General features: G+C 42.5%; 1 non-coding gene across 1 annotated transcript; it reads left to right on the top strand.

Moving 5' to 3' along the window:
- Nucleotides 1-13,359: 13,359 nt before the first annotated feature.
- Nucleotides 13,360-13,466, top strand: LOC143581574 (small nucleolar RNA R71). Its single transcript, XR_013143854.1, has one exon. It is a non-coding gene; the product is annotated as a small nucleolar RNA R71 (small nucleolar RNA).
- Nucleotides 13,467-13,712: the final 246 nt, after the last annotated feature.

Below are 13,712 nucleotides of genomic sequence, written 5' to 3'. Positions count from 1 at the left end.
CTAATAACTTCACTAGTTAAGCACACACAATCAGTATATATATCATTTTCTAAGGTTGGATCAACTTTCTGTTAAACATAGCACATTTACTTCATACGAAGTAATAGACTTGAAAAGTAATTTCATTTCCCAAAAAAAATTTTGACTTCAATCACCCCGATCACGTCAAAGTCTTCAGGTAAACGGCAATCCTGAAGATCCACTGGATCAACTGGACCGACCACATACAAGTATGTGTCCTTCTAACTATGTATGACCGACTAATTTTCAGCGACAGAAAGAAAACACATCATAAATCGCCCCGGTCACTTTCAGTCATCTGGTTAATGGCTATCCTCAAAATCTACAAGTAGAAGATGAGGACCAAAACATATCCTAAGACATGTCCTTCCAACTGAGATAACCAACATAATTTTAAGCGATTAGTGACGTTTTTTTTTTTTTTTTTTTTTTAAGACACAAAAGAAAAGCATGGTTACTCGGGATTGATCATCCCGTTTAGCTCAATTAGGTTTTGAAATCTGGATTTATCAAACGCTTTTGTAAATAAATCAGCGTAATTCTCGAGCGTATCGACTTTTTCGATCTTAATCAGTTTCTTCTCAGCACAATCCCGTATGAAATGATGACGAATGTCAATATGTTTGGTTTTACTATGTTTCACGGGATTGTTAATTACTGAGATGGCTGCAGTGTTATCAATTAAAATATGAGTGAGTAAGAAATTCAGACCATAGTCGCGCAATTGTTGCTGAATCCACAAAACCTGTGAACAGCAGTTGGATGCTGCCATATATTCAGCTTCACATGTTGAGATTACAACTGACGTCAGTTTCTTGCACTGCCAGGAAACTAATCTTCCACCGAGAAACTGACATCCTCCTGTTGTCGACTTCCGACTCTGATTGCACCCTCCATAATCAGAATCAGTATAAGCAACCAGTTCCACGTCTCCTCCCTTCGGGTACCACAACCCTAGCTTCGGCTTGCCCTTGAGATACCGTAGTATCCTCTTTGCACCTTTCAAATGAGATTCTTTCGGATTTGCCTGAAAACGTGCACAAAGACAAACAGCAAACATTATATCAGGCCTAGAAGCAGTTAAATACATTAATGAACCTATTATCGCCCGATACAGAGTTGGGTCCACATCTGCGTCACCATCTGATTCAGCGCCCAATTTGTGATTGACGCAGATTGGAGTGTCATATGGAGAACTGTCCTCCATCTTGAATGCTTGAGCACATCATGAACGTACTTCGTCTGATGAATGAACATCCCGTCCTTCTTCTGATCAACCTGCAATCCTAGAAAGAAAGTTAGTTCACCCATAGCACTCATTTCGAACCTTTTCTTCATGACATCCTCAAAATCTTGACACATGGAGACTCTTGATGCAGCAAATATGATGTCATCCACGTAGACTTGAACTAGTAGGAAGTCGCTTCCTTCTCTCTTCACGAACAAAGTACTGTCGATCAAACCCCTTTCAAAACCATTTTCTAGCAAGTAGTCCGATAACGTTGAATACCAGGCACGAGGTGCCTGATGTAATCCATACAGCGCCTTGCTCAACTTGTATACGTGATCAGGAAAGTCTGGGTCAGGAAAACCCGGAGGTTGCTCAACATACACAACCTCATCAACTTTCCCATTTAAAAACGCACTCTTCACATCTAGCTGAAACACCTTCATTCTCTTACATGTAGCAAATGCCAAAAACAATCTTATCGCTTCTAACCGGGCGACAGGAGCGAACACCTCATTGTAATCAATACCCTCTTGCTGATTAAAACCTTTAACAACCAGCCTTGCCTTGTTTCTAATGATAATTCCCTTTTCATCCCTCTTGCACTTAAACACCCATTTTGTGCCTATAGCATGCACATTCCTTGGATTTCAACCAAAGTCCAGACTTCCATCTTCTCGAATTGAGCCAACTCTTCTTGCATGGCCTCGACCCACGAGCTGTCCTTAAGAGCCATTTGATAATTTTTCGGTTCAATCTGGCTAATAAAGCAGGAGTACAAACATTCGTTCATTATACCCGTTTCTTTAATGCTTGTATAAACACAGGTGTGCTCATTCAAGCTACTTCTGGTTTGTACACTGGAGGACACATCACCTATAATATTCTCCAATGGGTGATCTTTGTGAATTCTCGTGGTCGGAACAGCACCGACATGCAAATTATCTTCCAAATTTGAAGAGATCTCATCAATGGTTGTTTCTGGCTGAGAGTGAAATGGATTGATAAACTCATCTTCAGGTAAGGCAGCAGGGGTATCAATGGTGTTTGATATGGAAGGTTGACTTTTCTCAATAAGCTGTCGTTGCAATAGATTCTCTTCCTCATCAAGTATCATCTTCGACGCAATTCTTTCTTCTTCTTCAGAAATTTCCAAATTAGGGATGTTAAATGACTTAAACAGCTTAACATAGTCGAAAAGCTCAGCAGGTCCATTGCTTGGTTTTGGCGATTGGTAACTAGTAATGTCGGTGTTACACACCACCTCCACCTTGCAAGTCGACGTATTGAAGACCCGTCTGTTGGGAGTCCCAACAACATAACCGACTAAGATTCCTTCATCGGCTACTTCACCAAATTTTGAATTAGTCTTCAAAATCGAACAAGGAGACCCGAATGGTTCAAGACCGCTCAAGTTGGGCTTCCTTCCATGCATAAGCTCGTAACATGTTTTTCCAAGTCTCTTAACGGTTAACACCCTATTCAGAACATAGCAGGCTGTAGCAACTGCTTCAGCCCAGAATATCACAGGAAGTTTTGAATCTGCCAGCATATTTCTGGCTCCTTCAATTAAAGTTCGGTTCTTCCTTTCAGCCACTCCATTCTGTTGCGGAGTATACGGAGCGCTGTATTGATGTTCAATTCCTTTCTGAAGACAGAAGATTTCCATTTCAAAGTTCTTGAACTCTGTTCCATTGTCACTTCTGATGTATTTAACTGATTTACTCATGACGTTCTCAACTTTTGTAATTAGATTCTTCACCATTTGAGCCGTCTCATCTTTCGATTTCAGAAAATATACCCACGAATATCGCGAGTAGTCATCAGTGATCACCAAGCAGTAAGAAGTACCTCCTAGACTTTTTACATTCACGGGACCGAAGAGATCCATGTGAAGTAGTTCTAGAGTACCGGCAATAGAGTTGACCTTCTTGGTGAGATGGGATTTCTTGTGTTGCTTTCCCTTCTTGCATGCTATACATTTGTCTTCAAAGTTAAAACTTTTTAAGGGAACGCCCATCACAAGCCCATTCTTGACAATGAAGTTCATCTTCCGAAGATGAATGTGCCCCATTCTCCTGTGCCACAATTCAGATTCTGATTCGCTTGCTTTCGTCATTAAACAAGATTCTCCCGTGGCCATTTCAGTAGACCTCATATCCATCACATATGTATTTGTTTCACGTGGAGCTTTCATTACTATCCACTCGTCTGGTATCTGGAAACCAGGCTTCAACACGATCGCTTCATTCTTCGTAAAATGGACAGTGTAATCTTTATCACAAATCTGCGACACACTCAGCAGATTGTGCTTCAATTCCTCCACAAAATTTACATTCTCAAGTGTCATCCTTCCATTTGACACTGTACCTCTACCAGTAATTCTCCCTCCGCTTTCACCAGCAAAACTAACTCTCGCTCCCTGAACAGGTTTTAAGTCTTGCAACAAGTGTTTGTTGCCCGTCATGTGCCGGGAACAGCCGCTATCTACGATCCAAAGACTGTGGGCAGCCCTGTTCAACTGTTCCTGCACAATAAAACAGTGAATTAGAATCTTGGGACCCAAGACCAATTGGTCTTGGATCGATACGTCCCGTACCCTGGCTTTCCAAAGTTAGCATCAGGATAATTCCTGTAAGTCCTGTTAGGAAATCTCCTTGAAGATTTAGTGTGATGCCTTCCAAACCTATGTGAATTGAAAGTGTTATATCTTGTGGTTTGGTTGAAAAACTGAGGTTTGTTTTTATGAAAACTTGAATTAGTTACATTTTGGCATTTTGAAAAGTTTTCATTTTTAGCAGTATCAAACTGATGCTTATTCTCAGTTTTATTTGGCCTCACACCTCTGTATCTCGGCGTCAGAGGGCAATCTGCAACAAGATGTCCTAATTTATTACATCTAAAGCAACACCTACTCTCCATTTTCTTTTCAAATGTTGGTTTGGATGTAGAGGCAGTGTTACCAGCCGTTCGTCTCACATAAGGTGGGACATACGGGTTGAGTGGAGTACTCTTTTTAGAAGATTTATTTTTATCTCCACAGGTGGGTAACACTACCTCCTCTTTCGTCTTACCTGATTCGGACAACTTATCCGAATCCGATGAGACTGGACTCATAACAGAAATATTTACACTAGAAACAGGCGAACTCGTTTCGCCATTACTAACAGTTGGTTCTTTAAATGTAACCTTGATGGGAACTGTCTGAGGAACTTCAAACTCAGCAGATTTCTGTACACTAGGGTTGAAAGTGTAGTTGTGGTTATAAGGTGGTGGCACCTCGTGATAACCAATTCCTCCTCTCTTTGGAGAGGTACCTTGATCACTAACGAGGTGATCTAGAATAGCTGAGGAATTTCGGAACTGCTCGAGTTTTCGGTTCAGTTCCACCACTTTCACCTGGTGGTCAGCAATCTGCTTTTCACGATCAGCAATAAGTTTAGTCTTTTCCTCTAAAACCTCATAACTTAGGTCAATTACATCAATTTTTTCAGCAAGTTTAGTTTTTAAGCTTTTGACATCTTTTTCACATGCTTTTATTTTAACTTTATAACTGTTTTCTCTTGCCTTAGTAAAATGATGATCTTCTTTAAGATTTTTAAATTCAGCATCTAAACGAACATACTGATCAGTTATGGTCGCAAGTTGCTCAGACAAATTCTCACAATTTTTACAAACAGGTTTAGGACTTACCTCGGAGGGTTGACCATCGTTATCTGCCATGAAAGCTTTCTCCTCACCAGCAGCTTTCTCCTCTCCAGTCATCTTCTCACAATCTTCATTTTCTACCTTAGCCATATTCGCCTGCTCACCAGTTTCATTCGCATACAGGTTCCAGTTGTATTCACCGGCTTCTCTAGATAACATGGCATTGACTTCTCTACTAATCCCAGTAGGCTGTGCAGACCGGCCTTGACCCCGTTCAACTCTCTCGTTTCTGCATTCTTTAGCAAAGTGCCCATACTTTTGACAGTTATAGCACCTCACTTTAGACTTGTCGAATCCGGGCCTACCACCAACAAACTTTCTCCCCGTCTTATTCATGAAACGCTTGACTCGCCTCACTATCATGGCCATTTGCCATTGCAAATCCATCTCCTCCAGATCATCAGCATCGATCTGGTCATAATCCTCATCCAAAACAGCAGGGTCCACTATCTTCCCTTGTATGTAGTTCTCATATGAAGCAATAAAAGATGCATAGACTGCAAACTGCTCTTCAGCAGATTTGACACTCATTGGCATCTTGGAATAGTTATTGCTTGAGGCACTGGGTGAGAAACTACTGTTGGATGTTTGAGGTTTTGAAGCACTTGAACCTCCAGCAACGAAGCAAACATCACCGTTCATGTTTACTGAAACGTTTCCTTCATTAGAAGAGTCAGAACCTGACTCTCCTTTGGAGTAGTAAGCAGCAGATTCAGGCTTCGAACTTGAGCCTGACTTAAGTTTGGCACCATACATACCAGGGTCTTGAATCTGATCTGTTGGTGTCTCTTTACGAACCATATTAAGCTCAAAGGTTCTGAGCTTGTTTACTGCTGTCTCCAAATCACAATTAGGAAAGTCTCTGTCTTCCCTCATCAGAACTGTGTACATTTCCCACTTCGGTGGGAGAGCATCGAGAAGCTTTTCAACTATCTCCTCTTCTCTGTAAGCAATCGAATAGTTGTTTAGCTCTGTCATTAGATGATAATATCGAGTGATAATATCATCCAGAGATTCGTTCTTCAAATATTTGAAGACAGAGAACTGAGTCTTCAACAGTTTAATCTTCGAGGCACGAATGCCTACGTTCCCTTCGAATCTATTTTCAAGAGCATCCCAAAGCTCTCGAGCCGATGTATACTTTCTGAAAGTATGAAGGATCTCCTGTGGAAGAGCCATAGTGATAGCTGCGTGAGCCTTGCTTTCGGCTTCGTACATCTTCTTTTCCTCTTCATCCATCTTACTGTACTTCTTAACCACATCACGACCTTCGTACACCATGGTCGGTGGGATATATCCATCCTGGATGCACACCCACATCTTTGCATCCTGGTATTTAATATACTGAATAAACTGATCCTTCCATGCAACAAAGTCGGTTCCTTTTAACAGCCTTGGGGCCTTAGTGGCTGACCCCGCTTCGACTTCCATTTTCACCAATTCAGAGATGTTAATTTGCGACATCTTCTTAAAAACCCGAAAAATTCAAAAATTTGTCCAAACAGTACTAAAGGCGAAGTTAAGAATAACTTCGCTTAAGAGTTAACTTCGCTGGAAAAATTCTTAAATTCGTGAAACTCGGCGAAGTTGAGGATAACTTCGCTTAGGCGAACTTAGCAGGTAAGCGAAGTTGAGGATAACTTCGCTTAGGCGAACTTATGAGGCAGGCGAAGTTGTGAATAACTTCGCTTAAGCTTATATCTTCGCCGAAACCCTACTTTCAGTGACGGCAACTTCGCCTGAAGAACAGTAACTTCGCCCGATGAACACTGAAAATATTCAGATATGATGTCGACGATTCTGCAGTTTCCGGTCGTTGTAAAGGCTTGAAAATGACTGTATATAGTGATTAGAACTCAATACGAACAAAAACTCGTCCCGTGAATAGGTCAAACGAGACGTTTTCTACACCCGCGTGAAATCCCGAACCTCACAATCGAGCCGATGGCTCTGATACCAATTGCAGGTTCCTGGACGGATCGTACACGGGATGTCGCTATCTGCGCAGGTGCGGAATCCCTGCGTAGGTAGATACGAGCGTAGAATACGTATAAATCAAACACACAAGCAATAACCGAAACACGTTATATTGATAACCCGAACACGTGACACGCGGTCACTATTACAGACTCTGACTTGTAAACACGTAACCCTAACCAATCTCGCGAACTCACGAACTCTCGAACTCTCGAACACCTCCAACTGTTACGGTGAACAGTTATATAAACACTTTCGCTTGTTCAACAAGTTCGCCTGAGCGAACTTGTTGACAACTTCGCTCGTTACATAAACATAAACATAATCAAAAACATAATTATATTACAGACTCGATTACAAACGTTAGACTATGAACTACTGACATACATGTACCAACAACTACTAACTAAACCAAGTGGTCTAAATGAACCGAGAGCTAACGAACCAAAAATTGCTCTTTGAAATTAAACTTCATCAATATGGGATGAACCAAATTTCTTATTCTTCTCTTTTTTTCTTGTAACATTTTTTTTTGTTTTTTTGTTTTTTGCATAGAGACTACACAAATGAATACAAACTAATAAAACACTTTGGGAGATAGCATTGTGCTTATAATATTCCCAAGTGATAAAATACATGAAAATAAAATGAAAAACAAACAAACTTAGCCGAACCGAATTTCTAACCAAAAATGGGTGAAAAATAAAAGGATTTATGGCTAAGTGGGCGATAAAGAAAAACATGGGAAAAGTCTAAACATGGGCTACTAGGGGAATAATGTGGGTAAGGGAAATATAAGTGAAAAATAGCTAGACATAGGTTTATCCTAAATTCCTCAAATGGTTTATACTATGTATGTGTATATGGTTTGAAATGCATGCCAAAAACAAGTTCTACTTTCAATAATCACCCGGCTCACTCAATTGCCCGCAAAAACATGAGCAAAAACAACTGACGATGCTAACTCACGGAAACGGGCGGAATGGGTAATTTTTGCAAAGTAAGAATGTGAATCTTTTTGTTTGTCATGTTTAAAGGTATGTCTTTTAAAGATTTTCGGCTTGAATGTCTTAAAGATTTGTGCTTCAGGATAATGCAATTAAAGTTTGAATTAAAAATTGCTTAATGGTTATTATTTGTTACAAAAATTTATTTAGGAGATTTGCAAAAAGTTTTAATTTTAGACAAACAAAGTTCAAATTCCCTCCCCACACTTGAATGGTACAATGCCCTCGATGTACAACAAAAAACTATAAAAGTAAAGTGCAAAAGAGAGAACAGAAAAACTCCCCTGAAATCCAGAAAGCTGCCAGAAGGTGACTCCCATGACTCGGCAATGTGACAATCCAAAGACCCGACCATGCGACCATGAGCATCCAACAACCAACCTGGCAAAGCAACCAAAGCAAAACAAAACAAACCACATGACATGCTCAATAAACACAACAATCTCAAATCCATAACATAACAATACAATCTATGAGATAGTCTACACACCAACAAAGTACTACACAAATAAACATAAGCACAGAGAAATACAAAAACACATAATAAATAAATAAAAACTACTAAATTCCTAAACATGCTAAATTTTAAGGAGTCGATAGCTAGACTCACACTCCCCACACTTATTTCATGGGGTTGAGGGTGAGAACCTCCAAGGCAACCTCGACCTGCTCACCCAAATAGTGTTTCAAACAGTGACCGTTCACCTTGAAGATGCGTCCATCCTCATGGCCGATCTCAACGGTACCATAGTCGAATACTTGCCTCACACTAAAGGGGTCAGACCATTGGGATTTCAACTTCCCGGGGAATAAACGAAGGCGAGAATTGTAAAGCAAAACACGATCGCCCACTTGGAATTGTTTGTGGTAGTTCAAGCGGGCATCATGAAGCCTTTTGGTCCTCTCCTTGTAAATTTTTGAGTTTTCATAAGCTTGGCCTCTCAATTCCTCAAGCTCATGAATCTGACCAAACTTGTTTTTGCCCGCACATGCAAGATCAAGATTAGCACTTTTCTAAGCCCAATAGGCTTTATGCTCGAGCTCAACAGGGAGATGACATGCTATCCCGTACACCAATTTAAACGGTGTCGTACCAATCGGTGTTTTGTAGGCGGGACGAAAAGCCCATAATGCGTCATCCAGCTTCTCGGACCAATCCTTACGGTTTTGACTAACCGTCTTTTCAAGGATTCTTTTGATACCCCAAATGGTGACCTCGACCTGCCCGCTCGTCTGCGGGTGATATGGTGTAGAGAAGTGATGATGAACACCATATCGGGACAATGCCTTTTCCAACTGGGCATTACAGAAATGAGTCCCACGGTCACTGATCAATGCTTTGGGGGCACCAAAGCGAGAAAACAACTTCTTCAAGAATTTCACCACCGACCTAGCGTCATTAGTGGGCAAGGCTTGTGCCTCGGCCCACTTTGAAACATGGTCAACGGCTACTAGGATGTAACGGTGGCTGAAAGAAGTCTGGAAAGGTCCCATGAAATCGATGCCCCACACATCAAAAATCTCGCAAACCAGAATCGATCGCTGGGGCATCTCGTCTCGTGATGAGATGTTTCTTGCCCTTTGGCAAGCATCACAAGACTTCACCATGTCATGAGCATCATGGAAGATGGTTGGCCAGAAGAAACCGGCATCAAAGACCTTCTTCGCGGTGGATGTGGCTCCATGGTGTCCTCCGGTCGGGCCCTCGTGGCAGTGACTCAGGATTTTGCATGCCTCATCACCATACACGCACCTACGCACGAGCTGATCGGCTCTGACCCGAAACAAATAGGGATCCTCCCAAAAATAATGCTTAACATCAGAAAAGAATTTCTTCTTTTGCTTGTGAGTAAGGCCCTTCAAAACGATCCCACTCGCGAGGAAATTCGCAATGTCCGCGAACCAAGGATGATCATCATCTCGCGCCTCGATATGCATGAGGAACTCGTGGGGGAAATTGTCATTTATGTGGACCCCCACTTGTTCCGATGAAGCTGAGCACTTAAGACGAGAGAGATGATCGGCCGCGACATTCTCAGCGCCCTTTTTTTCACGAATCTCAATGTCAAACTTCTGCAGCAATAAAATCCAACGAGTGAGTCTCGGCTTCGCATCTTGCTTACTGAAAAGATAACGAAGTGCTGCATGATCCGTGAACACGATGGTCTTAGAAAGGACAAGATAAGACCGAAATTTATCGAATGCAAAGACGACCGCAAGGAGCTCTTTCTCGGTAGTCGTGTAATGCTCCTGCGCGTCATTCAGAGTCTCGCTCGCATAGTAAATCGGGTGAAAATGCTTATCCCGTCTTTGACCTAAAACTGCCCCGACTGCAAAATCGCTAGCATCACACATCAACTCAAAAGGAAGAGTCCAGTCGGGGGCTACCATGATAGGAGCGTTTACCAATTTCTCCTTCAACAACTCAAATGCTCGACGGCACTCGGAGGAGAAAATGAACGGGGCATCCTTCTCGAGGAGCTTAGTCATTGGGTGGGCGATTTGGGAAAAGTCCTTTATGAATCGCCGATAAAAACCCGCGTGACCAAGAAAACTCCTAATAGACTTCACCGAATTTGGTGGCGGAAGCTTAGAAATGGTATCAATTTTGGCTCGATCAACCTCAAGCCCCGCCTGTGAAATCTTATGCCCTAATACAATGCCCTCCTTCACCATGAAGTGGCATTTCTCCCAATTAAGAACAAGGTTAGCCTCTTTGCACCTAGCCAACATTTTTTCCAAATTTCTCAAACAATGACCAAAATAACTCCCAAAAACAGAAAAGTCATCCATGAAAACCTCCATGGAGTCCTCGATCATATCATGAAAAATCGCCACCATACATCTTTGAAATGTGGCAGGGGCATTACACAATCCAAAGGGCATCCGCCGGTAGGCGAATGTGCCATAGGGACATGTGAATGTCGTCTTCTCCTGATCCTTAGGAGAGATGGGAATCTGAAAATATCCCGAGAAGCCGTCGAGAAAACAATAGAACATTTTTCCCGACAGTCGTTCTAGCATCTGATCGATAAAGGGGAGGGGAAAATGATCCTTTCTCGTGGCGTCATTGAGTTTGCGGTAATCAATGCAAACTCTCCATCCCGTGACGGTACGAGTAGGAATTAACTCGTTTTTCTCATTCATCACAACCGTCATACCGCCCTTTTTCGGGACAACCTGCACAGGGTTCACCCATGAGGAATCAGAGATCGGATAAATCAATCCAGCATCGAGTAGCTTGATGACCTCTTTCTTCACAACGTCTTGCATATTAGGGTTGAGACGCCTTTGATGCTGCACCACAGCTTTGTACTCCTCCTCCATCAAGATCTTATGGGTACAAAAGGATGGATTAATCCCTTTTATATCCATGATCTTCCAAGAAATCGCAAGTTTGTGCCTTTTGAGAACCGTAAGCAATTTAACCTTCTCCTCACTCGACAAACTCGAAGAAATGATAACAGGCAAGCGAGACCCATCCTCCAAAAAGGCATACTCCAAATGGGACGGGAGCTCTTTAAGATCAATGGATGGTGGGTCCTCAATAGAAGGTTTTGCCTTAGGCTCGGTAACGCGATCGACATCCTCAATTTTCTCCAAACACTCAGGAGGTTCGTGGTCTACACCATAAACCAACTCCTCAAGTAGAGGCTCAATGACAAGGTCAGAACCATCTCCACTAATCAACTGAGTATCCATAGAACTTTCCTCACACGTGTCCTGAAGGTGTTCACACACACAAGAATCAATGGTATCAATATAAAGCACGTCATCATGATCCTGTGGGTGTCGCATGGATTTCCCAATATCAAAGGTCACCTCCTCGTCTCCAACTCTAAGAGTGAGTCTGCCGGTGCAGACATCAATGAGAGCTCTAGCAGTGGCTAGGAAAGGACGACCTAGGATAAGTGGTACATTTCTATCCTCATCCATGTCTAAGATCACAAAATCGACAGGAAACATGAATTTGTCAATTTTCACAAGCATATTCTCAACTATACCGCGAGGATATTTCACAAAACGATCGGCAAGCTGGATGCTCATGCGAGTAGGCTTAGGCTCACCTAGGTCTAGTTTGGAAAAAACAGAATAAGGAAAAAGTTTATGCTAGCACCTAGGTCGGCTAAAGCATTACTAACCGACAAATTACCAATCAAACAAGGAATGGTGAAACTACCCGGATCGGTCATTTTTTTGGGCAGTTTATTCTGAAGGACCGCGGAACACTCCTCATTCAAAGTAACACAAGAAAGCTCCTCCAACTTCTTCTTATTCGAGAGGACCTCTTTCAAGAACTTAGCATACTTCGGCATTTCTTTCAAGGCATCAAGGAAAGGAAGATTGATGTGTAACTGCTTAAAAAGCTCTAAGAATTTCCCATACTGCTCTTCCATCTTTTGTTTCTTCAAATGGCCTGGGTATGGAATGGGAGGAACATAAGTCCTGACTGGCTCACTGGATTGTTCGGCACTTGCTGGGTTTAGCCTCGAGTGCACCTCACCAGGAGTCTCAGTCTCGATCTCATCAGCAATCGGTTTTGTTGTGGAAACCGATGCATCAACAGGAATGGTAGTCCTACCACTCCTCAGGGTAATAGCCTTAGCCTCAGCATTTGGATTCCTTTCGGTGTTACTAGGAAGGCTACCCTGCTGTCTCTCAGAGAGGAGTTGAGCAATCTGTCCAACTTGATTTTCGATGATTTGCATGGACGCTTTCTGATTCCTCAACTCAATATCGTGCCTCTGGAGAGTCTCATCAATTTTCAGGTTCCTTTGCTCAGCCAATTTGTTTGAGGTCTCGGTCTTAGCCAAAAGTTGGGATAAAAGGCTTTCAACACTAGTCCCCCCACCTGACTGATTACCACTGCTGGAACCCTAAAATTGAGGCTTTTGCTGGTAAGATTGATTTTGGGTTTGACTTTGATAATTTGGCTCTCTGTCAAAACCCGGTGGCATTTGATTTTGAATGCTGCCACCATCTTTCCAGCTGAAATTGGGGTGGTTTCTCCATCCCGGATTGTAGGTGCTGCTGTAGGCATTGTTTTGGCGGCCCACAAAGTCAACATCCTCCACCACCATGGCCTGCTGGCACTAACTGGTTTGGTGTTTTCCGTCACACACACCACAACGAGAACTAGATTTAACAAGATCGAATTGCATTTGGTCAAATCTTTTAGTAAGAGCTTCTAACTGGGCGGAGACAAGGGTGTTTGAATCAACGTGATGAACACCCTTAGAGGAAGGAATACAACGAGGCAGATTATACGCAAAACTCTTCTTAGCGGCTTTCTCCAAGATATCAAGCGCCTCATTTGGGGTACACCTACCGAAATCTCCTCCCGCAACCTAATCGACGGCCTGCTTTTGTGCCCCAGAGAAAGCGTCAAAGAATGTACGGCACTGAAGCCCGCGACTCAAACCGTGATGAGGGCATTTTCTCAACAAGCCCTTGAACCTCTCCCATGCGGCATGAAGTGACTCATCATCATCAACACGAAAACCAGTGATGTTTGCTCAGAATTTAGCAGTTTTATCGGGTGGGAAATATTGAAGAAGAAACTGCTCAACTAATTGATTCCAAGTGGTGATGGAACCGGAAGGGAGTGCCTCTAACCACTCCAGAGCAGACCCGCGAAGTGAGAATGGAAAAAGTCTAAGTCTCACGGCATCATCAGAACAATTAGTAATTTTGAATGTCGCACATAATCGAAGGAAATGTGAAACGTGAGCATGAGGGTCCTCGTTATGGAGACCATGAAAAGAAATGGA

This window comes from Bidens hawaiensis, unplaced genomic scaffold (genome assembly GCF_021521415.1).
Source record: "Bidens hawaiensis isolate Kalapana, Puna unplaced genomic scaffold, B.hawaiensis_p1.1 tig00031103_1, whole genome shotgun sequence".
NCBI classification, from domain to species: Eukaryota; Viridiplantae; Streptophyta; class Magnoliopsida; order Asterales; family Asteraceae; genus Bidens; species Bidens hawaiensis.
Note: the sequence above shows the minus strand (reverse complement) of the source record. Positions and strands in the feature narration are given on the sequence as shown.